The sequence below is a fragment of the Carassius auratus genome, unplaced genomic scaffold, assembly GCF_003368295.1.
Source record: "Carassius auratus strain Wakin unplaced genomic scaffold, ASM336829v1 scaf_tig00216181, whole genome shotgun sequence".
Taxonomy (NCBI): Eukaryota; Metazoa; Chordata; class Actinopteri; order Cypriniformes; family Cyprinidae; genus Carassius; species Carassius auratus.
Genome location: NW_020528444.1, coordinates 61,695 through 87,655, shown reverse-complemented (window position 1 = coordinate 87,655; position 25,961 = coordinate 61,695). Strand labels below are relative to the sequence as shown.

The window sequence follows — 25,961 nt, the reverse complement described above, 5'->3', positions numbered from 1 at the left end:
AGCGAACAAAAACCTTTTAAAATGCTATAAAATGTGTTATAAAAACAACGAGGCAATAATGATTGGTTAATTAATAATAATTGAATAACACTGTTAAAATACATAATGTAATGCAAAATAATAGATTTATGTACATCAAATAGGCTATTATTACAAATTCCTACAAAGGGCGCTAAAAGGCCTGATAATTGTGGTTTTAACACTTACTGTATAGGATGATCAAATCCTTGTTTAATATTGACCAAACAATTAATTCAAATATCCACTTTATCTTTAATTTGTGGCCACCTTTTTTTGATAGAAAAGCTAGCCTCTACAATTTCTTCAACAAAAAACATGGACATCACAACCCTTACAAAGACTAATCCTTGGTTTTATTTAACCCCTTAACAGTCACTTACGTTTTTGAAGATAGACTTGAATGTGGTCCGGAAAAGGGTGGATTGCCCACTTCAGGTTGGTGGAGAGTTCCTGCCTCAAGTGGAGGAGTTCAGGTATCTTGGAGTCTTGTTCACGAGTGAGGGAAGGATGGAACGTGAGATTGACAGACGGATCGGTGCAGCTTCTGCAGTAATGCGGTCGCTGTACCGGTCTGTCGTGGTGAAGAAGGAGCTGAGCTGTAAGGCAAAGCTCTCGATTTACCGGTCAATCTACGTTCCTACTCTCACCTATGGTCATGAGCTGTGGGTCATGACCGAAAGGACAAGATCCCGGATACAGGCGGCCGAAATGAGCTTTCTCCGTCGGGTGGCTGGGCGCTCCCTTAGAGATAGGGTGAGAAGCTCGGTCACTCGGGAGGAGCTCAGAGTAGAGCCGTTGCTCCTCCACATCGAGAGGAGCCAGCTGAGGTGGCTCGGGCATCTATTTCGGATGCCTCCTGGACGCCTTCCCAGGGAGGTGTTCCAGGCACGTCTCACCGGGAGGAGGCCCCGGGGAAGACCTAGGACACGCTGGAGGGACTATGTCTCCCGGCTGGCCTGGGAACGCCTCGGGGTCCCCCCGGAAGAGCTGGAGGAAGTGGCTAGGGAGAGGGAAGTCTGGGCGTCTCTGCTTAGACTGTTGCCCCCGCGACCCGGCCCCGGATAAGCGGAAGATGATGGATGGATGGATGGATGGACTTGAATGTGCATGATACAAACCTAAATTTTTTTTAATTCATGTCTGAAAACATTTTGTAACATGATTTTGATGTACCATTTACATGGTAATGCAATGCTTGATTTTAAAATAGGTTTTAAAGGATGAATTTTGAGATTTTATGTTTTCAAGTGATATATAACTTGATGATTTCTAAAATGTGACAGAGAAAAAGACAACAAGGAAGTATTTTTTTAAACAAAGGTCAAAACTCTTTTTGTAATGTAGATTTCTGAGGGTGCACTCTTGTCATATATTAATCTATTACTTTTCCTACATAATTTTTAACAAAAAATATTGGTAAAATATATATTTGGGAGTCTTAGACCTTTCTAACGATATATAGTTTGTCAAGATTAGATTAGATTTGATTGTAATAGATTGTAATATAGTATAGTCAACATAGGCATCCCGTATTCGTTAAGGGGTTAAGTTAAATTGTCTTTTGTGTTATTTCTTAATGCTTGACACTATAAAACCAATCAGACACCTGTATAGACAACTAGTAAAATCATAGCCATATGCAACTGTATATTAAAAAATACAATTTAATTACAATTTAGTTATTTACTTTTATGTTTTATTAAAGTTATATTCTGACCCCTATAGTAGTTGATGTTATTTTTATTTTATAATTTGGGGAGGAGGCACAACAATACAATTCTGCTAAGGGCACCCATTTGGCCAGCAGTGGCCCTGGTGACGAGCGACAACGACATGCTAAACCAGACACCTTTAACATTTGCATTCAACAAAAATCATTCAACAAGTGTATTTTGTCAGGTAATTATGACATTTAAACAATGTTTGAGATATGTGAAACACAATAATCTCAGTAATAATGTGTTATTTAAAAAAAAAAAAGGATTAACATTTTTTGATTAAAACTAGACTAAAATTAAAAGACTTTTAGTCGACTAAAACTTGACTAAGGTACCTTGAGTTTTCTTTTAACTTAAACTAGACTAAAATGACGAGACTTTTAGTCGACTAAAACTTCACTAACAGAAAAATATAAGTGAATGACTAAATATGACTAAAACTAACAAGGACATTTGGCACAAGACTAACATTAAATTAAAAATAGGTGACGAAATTAACACTACTACAGTGTTTTTCGTTCATTTTCAGTGACTGCAGCTGTCAAATGTAACACATCAGTGAGGCAAAACTGACGTCTATTGAAAATGTGCTGTGATGCGCTTGTTTGATAACTTGTGGTTAAAGCTCCACTCAGCATTTAAAAGCTGCAAATGCACTTTACAGATAATAATTAATTAATTAGGTAATAATTCACTCCCCTTCCTCTGCTGGCTTTGAGCTGAACCTCTTTGTAAGGGGAACAGGACAATTTAGCTCAAAGGGAATAATTGAAGATTTTAAAGGGAATTTAAACAGAATCACTGTTTTACGGCTGATCACTGAGATGGCCAGCAATTAATTGAATGCGCTGTATAACATCAACTCTGCAATGGATATTTTTAAGGAGTTCGTTTTGGTTTCGAACTACTTAGATGTCTGAGCCCGGAGAAGCCGTGATTGACACACTATGTTACTATGCTCACTTGATTGCCCTGTGCTAAACCATAAACGTATAGACGAATGTTGACGTTGAAATCCAAAGTGGTCCATTTATTTTAATACAGCATTGTCTATAGCAGTTTCCATCAGTGTAACAATACAAAGCGCCGAGCGCAAGCGGTCAAAAACCCTATGCCCTTCCGGGTCAAACACCTGTAGACAACATTGTATCTGCTGCCTTTATACCTGAGGCCAAGTTACAAACATGCGCCACCCAGTGTTAAACAAAGAAATTACAACCCAAATACAAAGCGGCATTTGGCTCTAACACACCGGCCCCTAATTGTTGATGGCCGGCAGACACAACAATTCAAACAAATGAAACAAAAGGAACCAAGAAAATGTTGCAAAATACCATGAAATAATCAAAATGATACTTTCACAATTAAACCCCATACACTAAACAAATTTTGGTCACAGGTCTCTCCATGACATTAGATTTTGTCTGCAACTTCACAGAACGTACCAGACCCTGCTTATCAGGAAAAACTTCAAGAACTCTGGCGAGTGGTCAAGAACCACGAGGAGCCGACGCGTCCATGATGACCACAATATCTCCAGTCTTCAGACTCCTCTTCTTGTCATTCCACTTTTGCCTCTCTTGAAGTAGAGGCAGATACTCCCTCACCCATCTCTCCCAAAACAAGTCTGAGACGTATTGCACCTGTCTCCACCTTCTTCTCACGTAAAGGTCATGAGGCTTGAACAACCCAGGTGGTAAGGCTGGCTTCCCTTTAAGCAAAAGTTGATGGTTTGGTGTAAGTGATTCCAAGTCATTTGGATCATCTGACATCTTGGTAAGGGGTCGGTCGTTCAAGATGGCTTCTGCTTCACAGAACACTGTTTGCAAACCATCATCATCTAATGTCTGCTAACGTAGGACAGAACTAAGTACTTTTCTTTCCATACGGATCATCCTCTCCCACACACTGCCATGATGGGACCCTGCTGGTGGGTTAAAACTCCAGTGAATTCCAACTTGTGAAAGGATTCCTTCAATCTGCTGATGGTTAAGTGCCACAAGAGCTTCCTTCAATTCTCTGTTCACCCCAACAAAATTCGTACCATTGTCAGACACCAGGTGAGTCACTTGCCCTCTTCTGCTTATAAAGCGCCGCAGAGCATTGATACAGGCGTCCGTCGAGTATAACTCCATACCGCTTACCAATTCCTCTTCCTTTCCTCACTTCCAAAGGACCAAAAAAGTCCACTCCCGTGTTGGTAAAAGGGGGTAGGTCTGGCTGAATTCTCATCTCTGGAAGATCAGCCATCTTTTGTCCCTGAAGACGTCCATTGTAGCGCCTTCAAAAGCCACACTCAGTAATAATTTTTCGGACGGCCGCATTCGCCTTAGTAATCCAGAATTTCTTCCTTACTGATGACAATGTGTGAGCACGTCCAGCATGCCCCAAACTCTGATGCACATATTTGAGGATGAGTGTTGCCACATGCTGCTCTTTGGAGAGGATAATGGGATGTTTAACTTCCTCAGGCATTGCTCCCCTACTCAGCCTCCCTCCAACCCTCAATAGACCATCAACCAAGACAGGGTCCAGCCTATATATTGGGCTCTTACGACTCACTGCTGCATTCTTAGAGGACAATGAAGCAATCTCCTCCTCAAATTGTTTCTGTTGGCAATATTTAATCACTGCAGCCTCTGCTTCTGACAAGTCATCTACAGTCAGGGTTTTACTCCTAGGCGTCACAATGAACCCTTTCCCATCAGTCTGCCTTGAACTGGATCGACAATTTTCCTTCGACTGGATTACCAAAGGCCCCTTCAGCTGTTTTCTCCAGCGAGCCTTTTCCAACAACACTACTTTCAAATGGAGAAACCAAGCGACTGTCCTCTTGAGCTTAATCCAGTCAGAAAAGTAGCTAACGATCTTATCAGTGGGCTTGACTAAGTAACACACATTGATTGCATTTGTGGTGGCCTCTTTTCTCACCTCTTGGTCATCAGGATTCAATGAAGCATCCAGGGCAGTATTAGGCCAGTTCTCATCCTGCTCCCACAAAAATGTAGGACCTTCCTACCACCTACTGGTCTGTAGAAAGTCTACAACCATCAACCCCCTCGATGCATCATCAGCCGGATTGTCCTTGGAGCAGACATGCCTCCATTGCCAGGGTTCTGATGCCTCTCGGATGGTTGAAATTCTATTAGCCACGAATGTGTGAAACCGTCTATCCTCATTCTTGATGTACTTTATGACGGAAGTACTATCTTTCCAAAAGACAGAATCTTCCAACCTAAAATTTAGTTCCACCTTTAGCATTGAGTCTACACATACAGCAAGAACTGCTGCTGTTAACTCCAGTCGTGGAATAGTGATGGCCTTCAATGGTGTCACCCTAGCCTTGCCGAGAAGAAAGGACGCATCTTGGTACCTCCAAATCATTGAGCTGGTCAAGGTCTTCCAACCATATTTTCCATTGCTTTAAGATGTCAGATGGAAAGGCATCATCCCATGTTCATCTTCTTCGACATAATTCCTGCTGCATCACTTTTGCAGGCAGTGTTACTGGTGCCAGGAAGCCTAAGGGGTCATACACTGAGCAGATGGTTGACAGCATACCACGTCTGGTAAGTGGCCGTTGCCTTACTTCGATCTTAAATTTGAAGGAGTCGGTTTCTACAGACCACAATAGACCCAGAGCTCTCTCCACTGGCAGCTTGTCCCGATCAAGATCCAATTCCTTTAAATCCTTAGCCCTACGCTCTGTAGCAATGGCATGCAAGACGGCGCGGCTGTTGCTAATCCACTTCTCCAAGACAAAACCTCCCTTCTGACACAGTAAAGTTAGGTCTTGGATCATCTGTGTAGCATCCCCTTCAGTGGCAGAGCTCTTCAAAATGTCATCCACATAAAAGTTTTTCTTGACAGCTTGACATACATTGGCAGCAAACTCAAACTGATGATCATCGGCACCTTTTCTCAGCGCATAGCTTGCACAACTGGGAGAGGACACAGCACCAAACAAGTGAACTGTCATCCTGTGCTCCATCAAGTCCTGGGTAACATCTCCGTTTGGCCACCAGAGAAAACGGAGAAAGTCACGATCTTCTTCTGCAACTTTTACCTGGTGGAACATGGCTTTTATATCACCCATGAATGCTACAGGTTCCTCTCTGAAACGAAACAGTACCCCAAGCAGCGAGCTGGTGAGGTTAGGGCCCTGAAGCAGCTCCTTATTCAAGGATGCTCCTTGAAAAGTGGCTCCACAATCGAACACAACCCCAAGTGTTCCTTTCCTTGGGTGATGGACCGCATGGTGAGGGATGTACCACACTCTTCCAGGCTCACCCTGAAGCTTCTGCTGGGGCACAAGTTCTGCATAGGAGTTATCGATAAGGCCATTCACTTACTGTGCGTACTCCTGGTGCAAGCTGTCATTACTCAAGAACTTTCTTCTTAAGCCCTGCATCCTTTGCTTCACCACAACCAGGTTATTAGGCAGAGAAACATCCTTTTTTTTGAAGGGTAACTTTAAACAGTACCTTCCATCTTGCAGAACTGCTGAATCCATGATCTCTATAAATCTGATGTCATCTCGAGACATTTCCTTTTCCTCTGCAGCCTTCTCACTGAAGTCATGGTTGTATTGACTGACAAGCATATCTTCGAGCCTTTGCAGAGAAATGTGGTTCACTGTGGCTGAGGATAATGATGCATCACTGTTTCCACTCAGTGGGCCATTAACCACCCATCCCAGCACTGTCCTAATAGCGTACGGGCCATTCTGGCCGCTATTTATGACCTCCCAGGGTTCTAATACTGGGTGCGTTAGTTCCAATTAACAGGTCAACATCTGCCTTCACACTTGGGATGCGCACACTTGATAGATGAGGCCACTTAGCCAGATCCTCCGGCCGGATCATATTATCCACTGTGACTGGCATTTCTTTCTGTGTAAATACTTCAGGAAGGATATAATAATCATTACCGTCCAAATTAGACACCTCCAGACCTGACAAAGTGAATGCTGAAACGACCCTTTCTTGCCCCATTGTGCATTTTACCTTTAAACTGCTTACACTCCTCCACAAGATGGCGACGATCACACCAAAGGCACTTAGCTTCCTCAGTGTGCTCTATACCCAATGGCTGCTCCTTTGCGTCCTCAAACAACTCTTCAGTCACAGCAGCAGCAACAATGTTACCCCTTACATAGCTCCTGGGCTGTGAATTAAACCTTGAAGGAGGCTTTGGTAGCAAGGAAGTATGTGGATCCTGTATGTCGCCAAACAGAGGGTCCGAAAGGATTTTGACACGGCGTTCAATAAATTGGACCAAGTCATTAATGTGGGCTTGGTCATGGGACCGTTCCATGATGTCATAAGCTGTAGTTCTCCATTGCTCTCTCATTTTATATGGTAGCTTGGAGATAATGGTCCTCATATTGACTGGCATGTCCAGTTCCTGCACATAATGAAGCTCCCCCATTACATTGCAGCAACCACGTAAAAACAAGGAATAGTCTTGCAGTGCTCTCAAATCCTCAGCCTTAACCACTTGCCAGGCCAATGCCCTTTTCATATAAGCTATGGCGACCTTATATGGATTGCCAAAGTGTTCCTGAAGAAGACCTTTCGCCACTTTGTAGCCGTGGTCAGGTGCCATATGCTGACAGCTACGCACTAGCTCTTGTGGCTGTCCTCTAGTGAACTGCTCTAAATAATAAAGACAGTCTGCACTTCCAGCTTTGCTTTCCACACCTTGTTCAAAGGCTCTAGTGAACGGTCTAAATTGAAGAGGGTACCCATCAAACACAGGAACCTCTCTTAATGGCAGGGATGAGATATGTTGTTGGCAAACCAGGGTAGTGGTAATGTCATTTTGTCTTTGTAAAATGGCCAGTAGATCTGAGGAACGAGTTCCATTGGCTGACTGGTCTGTGAAAAACCTTTGCTGATTGTGTTCTTGCACGGTTGTCACCTGCTGCTGATACTCAGCTGTTTCCAATGTTCTTTGCTGTAGCTCACGTGGATCGTACTGATGTTTAGAGGCCTCCTTACACCACAGCTCAGTTTGCCTTTTGAGCACCTCTGGTGACAGCGGGTTGTTAGGTGGTAATGGTCCTTTTGCAGAGATATGTTGTGTTAGCTTTGATATTCGAGGTTGAAATTCCCTTGTTGTAGGATTTAAGACACTTTTTGTGTGCATTTTCCTTTTTTCCTTTTCCACATAGGAATTCATGCCATTTGAAGATACTGCTGAACAACCTTTCTGATCAGCGGCCTGTAACACAAACAACTTAGCAGCAGATGCAGCCAACTCTGCATCTACATCAAGCTGCTCCCTTCTCCTCCTCAGTTGCTGTTCCTGCTCCTCAAGGGCATGTCTTTCCTTCAAAGCTGCAGCTCTAGCCACAAGTGCAGCTCTCTCCGCCTCAGCCTTTATCCTAGCTGAGGAAGTGCTAGATCTTCCACTGATAACAGTTTTATGTGACCATTTGCTGCTGATGTTAGACACACTGTCGTTTTGATTGACACCATCCCGACCCTTGCCATTTTCATGCACAGCTTTAAAACCCACATTTGTTTTAGGCCTCCCATGACCACTTACATTTAAACCAGCATCAAACATTTCAGGTGACTCAGTTGACAAAGCAACATTACCCTTTTTAGAACACCTTGTAACAAAGCCCTTTGTTTCTGACATAACATCATTATTAGCTATCATCTTTGCTTTAAACCACACTTCATGTTTTTCCTTTTCATCAACAGGCAATAAACTCAACAAAGACTCATGAATACGCTTTGCATCATTACATGTTTCTATCAGTTCCTTCAAAGCATTTTGTAACTGTGGTTTTTGATTTTTTAAATCTTGCATTGATTTTCTAATTATGCTGGCGTTATCCAATTTAGACTTTCTATCTGCTTGCAACATAATTAGTTTATCAACAAGCGATTCTGCACGTTTGGAATCCTTGTGATCACCAACATTACCACTGCTGAGTTTACTAACAGCTTGCATTGCAGTCTGTTCAATCGCGAGAGATTGTTCATCCATGTTAACCAATCAATCAAACCATTCGCTTTTAAGTCCGTAGGTCTAACACAAAGTTCACAAAGTCATGAAAAAGTATCCAGTCAATCTGGCGGTATTTAACAGGTGTTTTTTTTATTTTTTTTTATTATTAAACCAGTGCAGTACTTGATCCACTTTTTGTCCCTCTGGCTGTTCCTCTCTCTTTCCCTGAATGTTTTCTTCCTCCTCACCCTCTTCTTCATGCTCCTCGCCCTCTGCTTCATGCTCCTCGCCCTCTGCTTCATGCTCCTCGCCCTCTGCTTCATGCTCCTCGCCCTCTGCTTCATGCTCCTCGCCCTCTCCTTCATGCTCCTCGCCCTCTCCTTCATGCTCCTCGCCCTCTCCTACATGCTCCTCGCCCTCTTCTTCATGCTCCTCACCCTCTCCTACATGCTCCTCGCCCTCTTCTTCATGCTCCTCACCCTCTCCTACATGCTCCTCACCCTCTTCTTCATACTCCTTGCCCTCTCCTACATGCTCCTCGCCCTCTTCTTCATGCTCCTCGCCCTCTCCTACATGCCCCTCGCCCTCTTCTTCATGCTCCTCGCCCTCTTCTTCATGCTCCTCGCCCTCTTCTTCATGCTCCTCGCCCTCTCCTACATGCTCCTCGCCCTCTTTTTCATAGTCCTCGCCCTCTTCTTCATGCTCCTCGCCCTCTCCTACATGCTCCTCGCCCTCTTCTTCATGCTCCTCGCCCTCTTCTTCATGCTCCTCGCCCTCTTCTTCATGCTCCTCGCCCTCTCCTACATGCTCCTCGCCCTCTTTTTCATAGTCCTCGCCCTCTTCTTCATGCTCCTCGCCCTCTCCTACATGCTCCTCGCCCTCTTCTTCATGCTCCTCGCCCTCTCCTACATGCTCCTCGCCCTCTTCTTCATGCTCCTCGCCCTCTTCTTCATGCTCCTCGCCCTCTTATTCATGCTCCTCACACTCTTCTTCATGCTCCTCACACTCTTCTTCATTCTTCATGCTCCTCGCCCTCTTCTTCATGCTCCTCGCCCTCTCCTACATGCTCCTCGCCCTCTTCTTCATGCTCCTCACCCTCTCCTACATGCTCCTCACACTCTTCTTCATGCTCCTCACCCTCTCCTACATGCTCCTCACACTCTTCTTCATGCTCCTCACCCTCTGGAATTTCTTTCTCCGTGTCAGAGTCCTCACTTTCATCATATAAACTCTCTCCAACCTCCACCGACTCCTCTGGTTCTCCCTCTTCCTACTCATCAACTCTCTCAATAGGCTAGGTGCACAAGATGGCGCCGGTGAGCTTCAGCGACGCGAGTGTGTGCGTACTTATTTCCGGTCTTGCTACGCTCGCATTGACTGTAAGGGAAACTTACATAAGAAACTTGGCTAGATTTATATAATTAAAGATTTTCAAATTTAACAGCCGATAGTGGTATATCAAAAACATGGGGAAACATCCTCCCTATATTTTGCGTACCTCTGTGTGGAAATTCATCAAGATACAACGCGGAGATTGCTTTATTCTTCTGTTGATTATGCGGATCAGCGTCAGTTCAGGTCCACAGGGATTTCTTTTTTCAAACACAAACCTCTCAAATATGCAATACTTTTCATTTTCGAAGAGCTGGTTTTGTTCTGACTGTTATGTAAGATAAATGTTTCTGACTGTCAAACAAGACGCACAGAGATTTCTGATAAAGCGTTTTATTAACTTTATTTGATAACATAATTTATAACTAACTGTACAATTAAACGTAATATAATTATGGTAGGTTTGCCTTAAATAAAAGATCGCTGTTTGCATTCATGTGTGTTTTTATCTGTTTATTTGTTTTGTGAAAGATCTGCAGCATAAATCATTATCTGTCTACGAGTAGCCATGTATATTGTTATTGTTTTGCATTAATTATCAGATTAAACAGATATTAAAATTAGTCACGTATTTTTTACTGCGTAAAATAATAAAATATGTTGTGAAAATAACGATGAAACAGACTGATGTATGTGTACAATTGAGAAATGGATACTTCTGAAGATAAATCGCAGCCCACGTCTCACGAGGTAAATATTTAATATAAAAAATAATAATAACAATTTAGATTAGATTAGATTCAACTTTATTGTCATTATGCAGAGTACAAGTACAGAGCTAATGAAATGCAGTTAGCATCTAACCAGAAGTGCAAGAATATAGTGTTTTATATACATAAAAGTGCAGAGTAAGTAAAGCTATGATATACAGAATGCACAGTGGAGTTGCTATATACAGTATTGAGCAGAGTATATACAGAGTATAAATATGAATGCAATGTAGATATTGTATGTACATTATGAACAGAGCAATGAAGGATTATATATACATTATGAATAGCAGGAATGTGAGAACAGTGGTAATAAATACAGTTGAATGAGTGTGCAAAGTATTGTTGAACAATCTATTATATGCAAAATAACAGTAGTGCAATGATTTTTTGTAGAAATAGTCTACTGTGCTTGTACAGTAACCACTTAGACAGTTTATAGTGTAATGGATTTAACCATGTGCAATCTGTGCAAAATATGAGTAGTGCAATACATGTATGTAAAGTACTGTGACCAGTGCAGTAAAAGAGCAGGTGCAGGTTAGATAGGTGGTGCGGCATTCAGAAGTGTCACAGCCTCAGGAAAGAAGCTCTTCCTGAGCCTACTAGTTCGAGAGCGTAGGCTTCTGTAACGCCAGCCGGATGGAAGGAGGGTGAAAAGTCCATGGTTAGGTTGAGAGGCATCCTTGATGATGTTTCTTGCCCTGCCCAGACAGCGCTTCTGATAAATGTTCTCGATGGATGTTAACTGGGTGCCGGTGATCCGTTGAGCAGTTTTCACCACCCGCTGGAGTGCTTTGGGGTCAGATGCGGAGCAATTGCTGTACCACACTGAGATGCAGTTTGTGAGTATGGTACAATGGTACAGCGGTAGAATTCAGAAAGGATCCTAGGACTGAGGTGAACTTTTTTAAGGCTCCGTAAGAAGTAAAGGCGCTGCTGAGCCTTTTTGACCAGGGTGGAGGTGTTTAGGGACCAGGTGAGGTCATCTGAGATGTTGATGCCAAGGAACTTGAAACTTGACACACGCTCCACTACAGCTCCATTGGAAATACCTACGCACACACTCGCAAGACCGGAAATCCAAGATGGCGGAGATATGCAACTAGCCCATACCTTGATTTGCTTCTCTGACTGTTTTGTTTACTGGGGCCAAAAAAGACACAATGTCCCTTCCTCGTTTCATGATAACTATTAGAAGGAAAAAAACGCAGGGGCATGCATTACATTTAGCTGCCTAACCATCCCTCTCTACTTAATACTGAAGATAGCCTGTTTATTACTTTACTCAAATTTGTTATTGCAATGCAACAGCCAAGACGGATGAAGTTACGTGGTTAACATCACAACATTGTGTAGACCTAGCAACGATTACTGACATTAAGATATTCGCTTCTGCTTTGATAAGTTTGCTTAAATATCAGGGATGCAAACATGTATGGTCAAAAAAAGAGAGAGGTTATGGAAGCCCTCGCTCCGCGGCAATATCCAGATACTTACATAATTGTTATGAATTTAATCATTTGTTAGTAATCATTTTGCAGTTTAAGATTACAGTTAACACCTAAATAAATGTATTATGTATTTTTATTAATCTTAGTGAGTGTATCAGCAGAAAAATAATTCTTGAAAATATCTGCACAGTAATTTTATACAATTTAAACTTGTTAATAAAAAGAAATTACTATTAGTACTCTTATAAAATTCAGTCAATCATACATTTCACAATTTTATATTTTTATATGACTGTCAAGAATTCAGAAGTGTATATATTTATACACTAAACTATACAGAAATAATATACAATTAAATTATGCTTATTTTAAATGTATTGTACAGGCTAAAAATATATAAGCTTTTAATAATCTTTCAGTGCGTAAAACCATGATAATATGAAACGCTTCAAAACAGAGTTCACAAAGCATTTTTTAAAGTTAACGGCTTTTAAAACGTTTAAAACTTTCATGACACAAAGCGAAGAAATGTTGACCGCACAAATCCTAGTGTATGTATATCGGTCCAACATTTTTTTGAAAATTAAGTTTCTTCACAGTTTTAAATTCCAGTTATTGTGTGTTTGATGCTGATTCATAGTTCCAGACACAAGCGAGTCGTTTAAAAACAGCAACAAACATAAAATACAAATACACAAAATAAAGTCATTTTATGCAAATCCACAGCCTTTTTATCTCCAGATCAAGCATTATAATGTGAGTATATAATATTGGAGAGAGTTTTACCGCGCATCCTGCTGTAACTGGATGAGGCGCGTGCGCTGTTTGAATACTGAATGGAGAAGGATTGACAGCCGCAGAGGAGGGAAAACAAGGTTTCCCTAAACTTTAATGATGTAAATATTCTTCTGTCCCTCACATTAAAGGATTAGTTCACCCAATAATCAAAATGATGTAATTAATAACTCACCCTCATGTCGTTCCAAACCCACAAGACACAGTTTAAGATATTTTAGATTTAGTGTAAGATTAATAAGGCAATTAAGATCAATATAACTCAAAGTGGATTGAATTACATTGAATAAGAACCGAATAACTATGCAAATTATTCCAAATTAATATTTAACACTTTGTCAACTATTCGTCCACCGATAAATTGAGATTATGGTATTTTATTAATTCTGGACAAAATATTATCCCATGGCCTACGGTAATAATATCATAAAATTATGATAACTGATTATGAGCAAGGTAACAGAATCTACAGTTTAAGGCAGTAACTTGTAAGCACACAGCACAAGACACTGGTATGTAAAATCAAACAAGACTTTATTGAACTACTCTAATGCACACAAACTAAACTAACGAAAACACACAAACATTAATTCAAACAATGACAGAGAAAAGTGACGTTATTAACGGAGGGTGGAGTCCCAAGTGTCTAGCATTAGACACTATTTCTTGTCCGCAACCTGACAGGATCAATCTACTAGCACTTTAATCTTAGTTTGAGAGGAATTCTCTGGCACTGATTGGCTGGCAGTCGGTCGATGACGTGTTCTGAGGGACAGCACTCGATGGTGATTGGTTGGTTGGCTTTGCCGGGTGGCACTTCGTTCGTGAGACTTCCTGGATTGCGGGTTGATATGCAACAGAGTTTTCTCTAAGTCTGGAGTGACTCTTTCTTTAACGAAGTTCAGCGAAGGATCTTACGGAAGAGTTGATTTTTTTAGTTTTGAGTGAGCTCTTGGTGGTTTGAAGAGTACATGCTGGACGATGGAAAGGTCAGCACAAAACATAGGCAAGAGCCCAAGTCACTGCAAAAGCAGGGTAAAAAGCACTAGGCAAAAAGCCAGCCATTGGGTTATAAGCGTGTCCATCTGACTCGTCCTTCTTAGTGCGTCAGCCAATCAGATATTGTCTTGGGCGGGACCTACGCCTCGTTCTCCGGTTGCATGTAATTAGCGAAATGTCCACGTGATCACATGTGTCCAAACTTCTGAGAGTTTAGTTTAAACGCTTTAATAAGCAAACTTAATAGTTTAAATATGGTGCATCCTACACACATCTACTTTATATAAAAATTTTAGAAATCATTTACCCATCAAGTAATGGGAACACAAACATTACTTGAGTAATATAAAGCATGAAAAATACAGATAATACACATGTATGAGGCAACTTCTGGTGATGAATTCCTATAACTGAGGTAGAAAACCCTACGAATAGGCTTTAAATGAAAGTTAAACACAGAAATAATTCCACAGGTTATATAGAATCTACATGAAATGTGTGAGGTAAATACTGGTAAACAATTCAGATTATTGGAAGATATTTTGAGACAGTTGTTTGTATTAAACCACAAGTGGGTTAAATTTCAGTCTATTGGTTTTTGCTGATCCTGGGCCAAAGGAATGCCTTAGAACCCTTTGTTTTCTGATAAGGCTGGGGATTTATGCATTGGGGTCACCACAGGGTTTCTTGGCCATTTGGTTTTAAGATTGGGGAACAAATGCCGCGTTTCCACCGAAATTACCCGGAACATTTGTACCAGGAACTTTTTTTCCCAGGAACTTTTTTCCCCCCAGACCTGTTGCTTTCTGCGTTTCCACCGCGGTGTAAAGTACCGGGTAGATTAGGCAAATAGACTGGTGACGTAGGTCTGTGCTCGTTTCTCAATACGAAGTACCGCTGATTAAAAAAAAAAAAAAAAAAAAAAAAAGTACGCTGATTTTGGAAGTGCATCCTAGGTAGTTGGTTCAGACTTTGTGCATTCCTCTCGGGAGTGTGATGTCCGCGACGACGCAAGTCCGGTAAATCTATAAACAGCAGCATACTTGATAACTTCAGTCTGCTCGTCATGGCTACTGCAATTTTCCTTACTGTATATTTACAATAAAACGAAATATGATATCAAATACCACTGCCTCCTTTTGTTTTCATTTAAGCATAATAACAACTGCAGAAATGTACTTAGTTCAGGAAAATGTGTATATACAGCCATTACAATGAAACGAAATATTATATAAAATCGCCTTTTTTATTTTCATTTTAACATATAGATAAATTGAATACAGACCAAAGAAAACCTGTTAGATTTACCCCGCAGCTGAATTATTTTATGTTTAACCACTAAAGAGACATCAGAGCCAGCGGCACATATCAGAAGGTCTATCCGAGATGAGGCTACTCTCTGCGGATACATGAGGACTGAGCTCCCGCTGATTGAGTGGAGCTCACCGTCTACGAGATCGGCGAAACACATTTTTAAATAGGCGCTGCCTTTATAAATAAACCATAGATTTGAGTTTTAAACAACTACATTCTCGCCTGAAATACTTTTAAAATTACATTTCATGACACAATAACAGTAATATTTTGAAAATGTTGATCCGAATAAATGGTGGTTGAACTCAACCAATGCTGCGTGAACTCAACCAATCAGCATGTTTAGCGCCAAAGTCCCGCCCCCGAAAGTTCCGGAAATTTAAAAAAGTACCACCTTGCCAGCAGGGACTTTCTGGGGGGCATTTTTTTACCCGGAACTTTTATTTAGTTCCTGGTTCCTGCGCTGGAAACACACCAAGTACCAGCCCAAAGTCCCTAGTTCCTGGGTAAAGTTCCTGCGGTGGAAACGCGGCTAAAGAGAAACCTTTTCCTGCTGTCCTGTCGTCGCTGGTATGAGATTAGACAGGCACAGAAGGGAAAGGAGGGGGTGACATCTCCTTTAGCCATCTTGGCACCATGACTGTGTTTTATGATGCACTATATGGTTCGATGGGGAATCGTTCTGAACTGTGGAATGCGGTGTTGGGTTCTTTTAATGAAATGGACTGTTCAAGGATAATCCTACGTTAGTCCGAGAGCTCTCAGTCCCTCCATTGAAGCTGTGTGAACGGTATACTGTCCAGATGTCTAGAAAGGTAAGGAAAACATCATCAAAGTAGTCCATGTGACATCAGAGGGTCCGTTCGAATATTTTGAAGCATCGAAAATACATTTTGGTCCAAAAATAGCAAAAACTATGACTTTATTCAGCATTGTCTTCTCTTCCGTGTCTGTGTGAGAGAGAGAGTTTGTCATATCTGGCTCGGCTCGGTGTTCATCTTCAGTGCTCTCTTCACAGCAGTTCAGTCAATGTACTGTTTTAGTAAATGAATTACTCCGGGATATTGGTTTGTTCGAACTCAGAGGGAGTGTCAGCCATATAAAAAAAATTAACAGCTTAAGTCATTTGTGGATTAATGCGTATTGTAGATGCGAACCGTTTTAAACGATTCAGTACGATTTGGTGAACTTGTTCAAAAAGATCCGGTTACATCGAATGATCAGATGCCTTTGTGAAATTATAATAAGACCCTCTCAGACCCAAGTCACCCAAACTGACGTGAAAAAAGCGGGAGGCACCAAAAAGCGTGCTGTTTGCATCCCTGAATATTATTACGTTTTTTAAACGTATCGAGACCAGACATTTACAAACTTGATTTCATTACCAGTGTGAGGAAGAAAAGTAACACGGTTATGCCAAGAACAACAAGTCACTTACGAGAGATGAAATAGTTTTGCATACTTTTGACTCTTGCTAAAGAAGAAATCGTAGCTCCTCTCTCCAGAAACGATAGTTGCTGAGCTCTCATTCACCGAGCCGCACCGCAGGCAACAGTTTTCGGGTGCGCTGCACTAATTTACCCGTGTAGAACGTTGCGTCGCATCAGTTCCACTTTAGGCGCTCGCGTGTACAATTAGAGTTGTTCCGATTCCGATACTAGTATCGGAAATATCACAGATACCACAACAACTTCTGGCATCGGCATCAGCGAGGGCATGAACCCATATACCGATCCGATACCATTTTCTTAAACAAGACCTAGTTATGACCGCTAACTTTGCCTAACCGCTGCACGGTTCTTCTTCGCTGCTCAGAATGCATTGCAAACACAGGAAGTTGTGCTGTGTTGCCACAAGCAACCCCTGTTTAGAGCAGCGTAGAAGAAATGAAGCCGCGTTAGCAGAACTGATCTATATATGACTGGATTGCTCATCGCGTTCTAAACTGACAACTGCGTGGGAGCTCGCTGTTTTGTAGTATCTGCTGTGTGTCACTATATGAGGACACGAAGGCATAAACCGTCACTTCATGAGAATTTACCGTTTCATTTGAGAAACTGTCATATCATAAACACAGTCACTCAAAGATCTTCATGGCAGCCCATCAAAATAAATGTGTGGTTTAATGTGAGTAAATTGACAATATATTAAGCTACTGTTGCAGCCTACAGTAGATTTAGCTATGTCTTTTTGTAGTAATAATACGTCTCTATTAATAATAATAATTAAACCTAGACGGTTGCTTGTTTTTTACTTGTTTTGTTGTAAAGAGATTATCTGATTAATATATATTTTTTATATTCCTAGACTTATTTTTTGCAGTTTTTTATACAGTTATATTGTAAAACTAAAATACCTTTTTGCTGCATTTTAAGTTCTTTTTCGCTTAAGAAAATAAATAATATTACTGTCAAATTCATGTCAGATAATAAAAAAACTGTAATAAATACAGTAGTTCACCATGTATTTGTTATTGTTTTATTAAGGGATCAGTCTGAAGCACACCATAAAATAATTCTAGCAATTTACACAGGGTTAGTAGTGTATACAGCTGTATATACAGATACACACCCAGGTATCGGATCAGTACTCAGTATCGGCCGATACCCTGAGCCCAGGTATCGGTATCGGGAAGAGAAAAAGGGTATCAGAACATCTCTACGTAAAATCATAATACTTTTTTTTGTTTGTTTGTTTTTTAAAGCACGGGGGTGGCCACAGGGCTTTATTGACACACTGTTTTCCTAATTAATGTTGTTCAGTTGCTTTGACACAATCTTTTTTGTTTAAAGCACTATATAAATAAAGGTGACTTGACTAAACTTTACATACTAAACATGAATATGAATCCTTAAGCTATTCAATAGTTAAAAAACACACACAACAAGTGATTAGAAACATGATAGTCAAATGTGTGGGTTACACAGCCAATCAAAGGTGTTGTGTGAGGCACTTTTTATTATGGATGGATGCTTTATTTAACTTAATTTGGACTGATGCACTGCAACATAAGAAGTATAAGAAATATAAGAAAAAAGTCATATACTCCATTATACACCATTTGTAGGTGAACTAACCCTTAAATCATCAGCCAGTTGACTTGTGCACAGTTAATTCCTGGTTTGAGATAAGCCAGCTCAGTCATTTTTGGTCAAATGTCAATTCAGTGAATATGTCGTTCTACACCCGCTGCCTTCAGGAATATGATATGAATATGAGGTGAATATCAATGATGTTTTGCTTATTCAGGCAAACTCGAAGCCTGCAGTGATTTGATACAAAATACAGCAAAAGCTGTAATATTGTGAAATATTTCATTTAAAATAACTGCTTTCTATTTGAATATATCATTATTATTATTATATATACATTTTTTTTCAGGTTTCTTTAATGAATACAAAGTTCAGAAGAACAGTATTTATCTAAAATAAAAAATATTTTGAAACATTATAAATGTCTTTTTCATCACTTTTTATCAATTTAAATCATCATTGCTAAATAAAAGTATTAATTTATATAATTTATTTCGCAAAGGAATTTAAATCAGATAAATTATACTGACGCTTTTGAATGGTTTTGAAAGCATATATTTCAAATAAATGCTGAAACCTGGATATTTCTATTCATCAATGAATCCTGAAAAAACTTTTCAACATTGATAATAATCAGAAATGTCTCTTGAGCAGTAAATCATCATATTAGAATGATTTCTGAAGATCGTGTGACACTGAAGACTGGAGTAATGATGCTGAAAATACAGTAATGTATTTTGGTTCAAATAAATGCAGGCTTAGTGATTCAGTCACTTATTTTCGTTAAACACTCATATGTTATGTTTCAACTACAGAAAAATGATGCACTCAACCCTATATGAGGCTATCACAGCCGTCTAGAGTCAGGATGGACCAATCACAGCCGCTTGGTTTCAGGATGGACCAATCACAGTCGGCGTGGTGCTCGTCAGAGCGTTTAAAGGGGTTCAGATGTAAATCGAAACTACAAATTCATCTTGTGATAAGAGCGCATTTCTGATCGCTGCAAACCAAAGCTTCTGTCTTTTATTAATCGGTAAGTTCAGTGTGTTTCTACTATCATAAATGTAATGATAGATGTGTGTTAAGGAGACTGAACTCGAGTTGTGAGCTGTTTACTCGAGGAGTCAGAAACAGTTTATGAACAGTTAACGTTTATCACACAATGTATTCATTAAATGCACTTCTGTGAATTCATATCAATTGTGAATCACATCGAAGTCAACTGTTATATTTTCATTTTCTCCCTTGCTTAAAGTGTGAGAGTATTATTCAAAACAGCTCGTTTTGCTCGTTGATACTGCAAACTGGTGTTTCTTATCATATTATTTGAATGTTATTTCTTAATCATAAACACACTGGTTTGTAGCACAAACAGTTTTGCCGATTACTGCAATTTGTTATTCTTCCCGGAATTTTTTTTTTTATTCTTCCCGTTTTAGAGTGGGGGAACTGGGGACTATGACGTCACTTTGTAGGCGGGTTTTTCCATAGGTTTTTGGGTTATCACAAAAAAAAAAAAAAAAAAGTTCAGCCATTGTTAATGAAACTTACGTTTTGTCCATAATGTTCACATAATAATGTAACTTCAATTTTGAAGCCTAAATAATTTAAAGCGCCAGAACTTAATAGCAAAATTAATTTTAACGTGTTCCGTGAAAAGGATTTACTCTGTATGAGAATTTGAATCCACGCTAACCCTTTGTAAATCGAAACTAAAAATTCATCTTGTGATAAGAGCGCATTTCTGATTGCTGCAAATAAAGCGTCTGTCTTTAAGTCCAGTGTGTTTCTACTAAATGTCACAATAATTGTGTGTTTAGGACACTGAACTTGAGTTGTGAGCTGTTAACTCGAGGAGTCAGAAACAGTTTATGAACAGATAACGTTTATCACAAAATGTATTTATTAAAACATGTTTAGACAGTTTTACCGTTTACTGCACTTTGTTATTCTTCCCGTTATAGAGCTGGACGACTTTGTAGGCGGTTGTTGACACTGGTTCCGTCCACAAAAAGACTGTAGGATTTTTCCTTAGGCTTTTTGGGTTATTAAAAAAAAAAAACCTGTTTTGTCAGAGATATCAAGATAATCTTCACAAAATAATATAACTTTTGAATTTTGAAAACTAAATAAAACCGCCAGAACTTAATAGCGGAATTTATTTTAACCTGTTCAGTAAAAGGGATTTACTCTGTATATGAATTTTAATCCACACTACATTAACCCTTTCATATAAACTGGAATAAATACAAAACTAGAGCCAAACTAAAACTGAAATGAGACATTAATAATAAATAGTAAAGTGAATTAAATAAATGAATGTATTAAAATTAAATAAATCCTTGATTAATATGAATATTTTAATTAAAAACGTGTCACTGTGAACTATTCAATACAATTCTAGTGCCTTTAATCTATTAAATAACAGCAGAGTGAGCGAGTTTGGGGATATGGTAAGATATTTTAGTGAAGAAAGTACCACATTTCAGCTTTGTTAGGGTGGTTAAGTTACACAAAATGTTATTTTATCTTTGCTTCTAGAAAATCCTCAATCTATGTGCTCCGTAACAGCTTCATGTGGATGTAAACATTTAAATTAAATGTGGCTTTATGCATCATTAAAGTTTAACTTTCACCGTGACTAAGCCGGTAAGTGTAGTGTTAACATGGAATAATGGTAATATGAGTTTACCTTAAGACACCTGAAGTCTCTGCATTGGTGGGAAAGCAATAAAACACTCATCTTCCATCCCAAGACTTGTGATGCATTTTAGGACATAACAAAAAAAAAAAAATTAACAACAATGTAAAATGCAGGAAAATATTAATTGGTTATTCTACAATTAATTGCATTAAAAATTAAATTACGACTGGAAAATACTGTAAATTGATCAAAACTGTTCGGCGTGATGCTGTTTTATGTCTCCGACAGCACATGTAGTCCCATTTAGCAACCTGCTAACAACCTTCTTTTTTAAGAAATGTAACGGTTTAAAAAAATCTCGAGTAGGGTGTAATTGGTGTGTTTTATGAAAATATCTTGAGCCTGTGTGAACCAAGGAACTTATTTAAGGGATTTAACCAAAATCCCATTCAAACAACCCATTGACTCTGGGACGATGGAACCGAAAGTGCTAAAATGCGAATTCGCTTCTGGATTTTTCCAACCAAGTGACATCATAGTTCCACCACTCTTTTCCCTACAGCAGCAGATGAACTGTAAGTCCCACACATGCACAGAAAACAGCTTGCTGCAGCTTTGAAAATTAAGGTGGATAGGGCTGCGTGATTAATCAAACCAGCCACAAACCAGCTATGCAACTGGGGAAGAGTAGAAAGAGGATGAAGGGGTCGAGGGAATGGGATGATGGTCAGGTTGATCAGGGCATCTTGAATTGATGGCTCAGGGAGACTAAGGGTGGGGGTACCGTCTCTAGCGTATATTTAGGCCAGACAATGAGGACCCCCTGATACAACCTGATAGAAATATAATGTGGGATAAGGTTGGCTGAATGGATGAGAAAGGGAGGGAAGGGTGGGTTCGAGAGAACGAGACTAGCAGTGCGGTGTGAGGTGGCCCGGTATATATGGAGGTTTGGAAGTCAGGTGATTGTTTGAGGCGTGGCCCTGCTCCCGAGCTTTAGTTAACCTCACTTAACCCCATTTCACTAGCTAGGACCACGCCACAAACCAGCTATGCAACTGGGGAAGAGTAGAAAGAGGATGAAGGGGTCGAGGGAATGGGGTGATGGTCAGGTTGATCAGGGCATCTTGAATTGAGGGCTCAGAGAGACTCAGGGTGGGGGTACCGTCTCTAGAATATATTTAGGCCAGACAATGAGGACCCCCAAATTTGGGAAGAGTTGAGATATGTGAGCTCAGTATGCCTGTTCGTACAGAGAGGATGCAGAGGCTGATTAGTTAAGGCGTTAGATGGTTAACATGGGTTTCTGTTTTTCGAAAGCCTTTAAATATGAATGTGTTGGAAAGAGAGAAGCTGGGCAATCGCAGCCAGTGGTTATTCGAAGGAATAGTTGATCCCTCAAGTAGGTTTAAATGCACGTGGGGATCTGAGGAAAGAATTAGAGTGAGATGTTAAGTTGAAGATATACAGTAGGTCGGTTGATGGGAAGGAAGCTTTAAGACAGTTCTGGCCGGAGAGGTATCGTGAAGATCATGCTTGGAGCAAGGCGATTAAGAATGGCTTCTTGGGAAACCTATTTGGTGTTTGGTCAGTGGTATGACCGGCGAGAGATGCACGGAGCCAAGTCTAACTTCTGGAATGGGAAACGAGACGAGAGTCGGTTTACGAGATTAAGGAGTCGTGGTATAGGAGTTGCTCGGAGAAGGAGTTGTTGTTGAGTAGATTAAGTTGGCCTATGCATGATTTGCATAACTGTTTTATTTTATTTTTCCAATTTCTACTGCATCCTCTAAGCAGATGAGTAGAATCGGACTATTCAAACCCCCAAGGATGTTATATTATGACTATGGGACACATTTCATAATGCTGTGGAGACTGCTCTTGACTATGGATTGTAGGAACTGAATTCCGGAGGCTGTTCGAATCAACCGGGCAACCACCATATTAACTGCTGAAGTCTACTTAGGGTATTGCATCTGTAAACAGCTCTTCTAGCTAGTGGCCTGTCGACTATGTCAGATTCTTGATAGGAGTGCGGAGGTGCTTTGCAAGTCAGTCTGCTGGTATCGTAGGGTTATGAGAGCAGGAGTTTCTCACGTGGCTCCATCACGGAATGCACAGGTGTGGAGGCGCCTGTAGAAGAGAGGCAGCCCTGACAGTGGCTGAAGAAAGGATGATGGGATGAAAGGATGTCTTGAGTGGGGGAGGGGTTGAGGATGAGATGGTATGGGAGGGGGTAGGGAAGGTAGGGAGAGAGGAAGGGTGGAAGAAGGGATGTTGGGATGAGAGGATAGGAGGGGGGAGGAGGTAGGGAAGGTAGGGAGAGAGGAAGGGTGGAAGAAGGGTTGTTGGGATGAGAGGATAGGAGGGGGGAGGAGGTAGGGAAGGTAGGGAGAGAGGAAGGATGGAAGAAGGGATGTTGGGATGAGAGGATAGGAGGGGGGAGGAGGTAGGGAAGATAGGGAGAGAGGAAGGGTGGAAGAAGGGATGTTGGGATGAGAGGATAGGAGGGGGGAGGAGGTAGGGAAGATAGGGAGAGAGGAAGGGTGGAAGAAGGGATGTTGGGGTGAAAGGATGTTTGTGAGTGGTGTGTATTGCAAGATGCAGGGAGGGGTTGAAATGGAAAGAGGTTTGGAAATAGAATTGGAGGTTGAAGGAGACCGGCTGGTCTCTGTGAGCAACAGTATAGAACATGCAATGCTCAATAGGTCGCTTAATCACAGGAAGCCCCACCTTCTGAATGAAAGAGCCAAACACTGCACGTCACTGGAGTTGCTAAGCTTCCTGGTTGCTATAGAAACAGTCAGCAGTCTTACACATGCACTTAGGACTGTGCCCTCTCACTGACTAATCTTAGCCTGAATAAGGTAACAACGCTGTTGTTAGGAGCATGTACGTCCACTTGAGGTGCTGCTGAGGTGGTGCAGATGGCTGCGGTCCCTTCTGCTGAGGTCTAGGTGGAGCGGTTGTTAACTGTGTGATCGTTCACCTGAGGCTGTGGTGGTGTTGCTGCTGTAGTGGAATGATCGTTTTATGTGAGGTGCTGCTGTTGAAGCTGTATGATCGTTTCACCTAAGGCACTGCTGGTGGTGCTGTTGTAGCTGAACGATCATTTCGACTGAGGCGCTGGTGGTGGTGCTGCTGGAGCTGTAGGATCGTTTCACCTGAGGCGCTGGTGGCGGTGCTGTTGTAGCTGAATGATCATTCAACCTGAGGCGCTGATGGCGGTGCTGTTGTAGCTGTATGATCGTTTCGCCTGAGGCGCTGGTGGCGGTGCTGTTGTAGCTGAATGATCATTCCGCCCTGAGGCGCTGATGGCGGTGCTGTTGTAGCTGTATGATTGTTTCACCTGAGGCACTGCTGGCGGTGCTGTTGTAGCTGAATGATCACTTCACCTGAGGCGCTTCTGGTGGTGCTGTTGTTAACTGCAGGCTCGACCGCTGGGCACTATAGAGGTGGTGCTGTTGTTAGTTGTGAGGTCATCCACCTGAGGTACCGCTGTGGTGGTGGCGGTGGTGATAGCTGCAGATTTAATAATGCTATTTGAGCAGAAGTAACAACATTATGACACGGTGCTTGTCAGATTAGTTAGATAATTAGAAACACAGCGCCATATTCCTGTAAACAGCTGAAGTTAGGGTGGAAAAAAGGATGTTGGGATTAAAGGATGTTTGTGAGTGGGGCATGTTGCAAGATGCGGGGAGGGAGGGAGGTTGGGAGGTAGAGAATGAAAAAAAGATTTAAACAGAATTGAAGGGAGACCGGCTGGTCTGCATGAGTGAAGACTAAAGAATACAGAAGACGTGTCACTCCTTTAGTTTTGGGTGGCATGAGGGACAGTGAATGGGCATCTTGAATTTAGAAGTAGCTGTAGAAAATTATTAGAAAACATGTAGCCGTATTTCTGATAGTTTCTATTTACTTATTAAGCCATACCAGCATATGAGGCTATATGTCATGGCAAAATCAGTTAATACATAAAATCAATCCGTACACAAGTCTTTAATACATACGAGTCAAGGGGGGAACAATTTAGACTGTTCAATTTGAACAGCCTGCATGTCTTTGGGCTGTGAGCCGTATTGCTTTAATCAGCTGAAAGGAAGAGTATAGGAATGGATGTTGGGATGAAAGGATGTTTGTGAGAGGAGTTATGAACGAAATGTGAGCATAGAGAAGAGAGATCGGTTGAATGAGAGTAGGTGGAATTACGTCTTGCCTGCCGCTAGGGGGCGCTGTGGTTTAATGCTTTGGAGGAGAATTCCCGTGACGTTACGTGTGACGGAGAGTGGAGTTGCCGGAAGTGCTGAGGGCTCAAAGTTTGTCATGACAGAAGTTTAATTGAACTAAATATAGTTGAAATAACTGTTTGTTATCTGCATGATTGAACTGGATACCTTGGATTTAAGAGCGTGTTGAAGGCGTGTTCAAAGTCCACTTATGTTATTCTGCATGCTTAAGATGCATTTTTTTCTTAAGGGTTTTTTCCAATATTTTATTTTATTTTTAGTATAACATTATAACACCATTCATATTCATATTTTTTTATCAAGCAAATAATAAACCAATCCGATGTGTAGTTGACATTTGAGGATTAATACTAACTGACCCCTTTAATAGCTTTGGCTCCTGATGATAAATTGAGGTCTTAACAAGTAAAAAGATCGTTCTGTGCAAGAAACTGAACATTATTTAGAACATTATCAAAGTGTTCATATTGGTCTACAGACCTCCTTTAGTATACCTCTTAATTGTGGAGTTCCACAGGGATCAATACTAGGGCCGGTTATGTTGACCCTGTACATGCTACCTCTGGCTTCCATTTTTAACAAACGTACAAATAATCTTTAGATAATTGTAATTCAATTTATTATGGGGTTTCTCAGTCTCACCCTCTCCTGTCTACAGCTAACGCA

At 40.9% G+C, this 25,961-nt stretch overlaps 1 protein-coding gene across 3 annotated transcripts in view; it reads left to right on the top strand.

Moving 5' to 3' along the window:
- The first annotated feature begins 19,358 nt into the window (after positions 1-19,358).
- Positions 19,359-25,961, top strand: part of LOC113097301 (membrane-spanning 4-domains subfamily A member 4A-like) — a 30,022-nt gene continuing 23,419 nt past the window's right edge. For all 3 annotated transcript variants that reach the window (XM_026262542.1, XM_026262541.1, XM_026262540.1), the window contains exon 1: positions 19,359-19,434. The gene's annotated coding sequence lies outside the window, so the exon portion shown is untranslated. The remainder of the gene's footprint in view (positions 19,435-25,961) is intronic.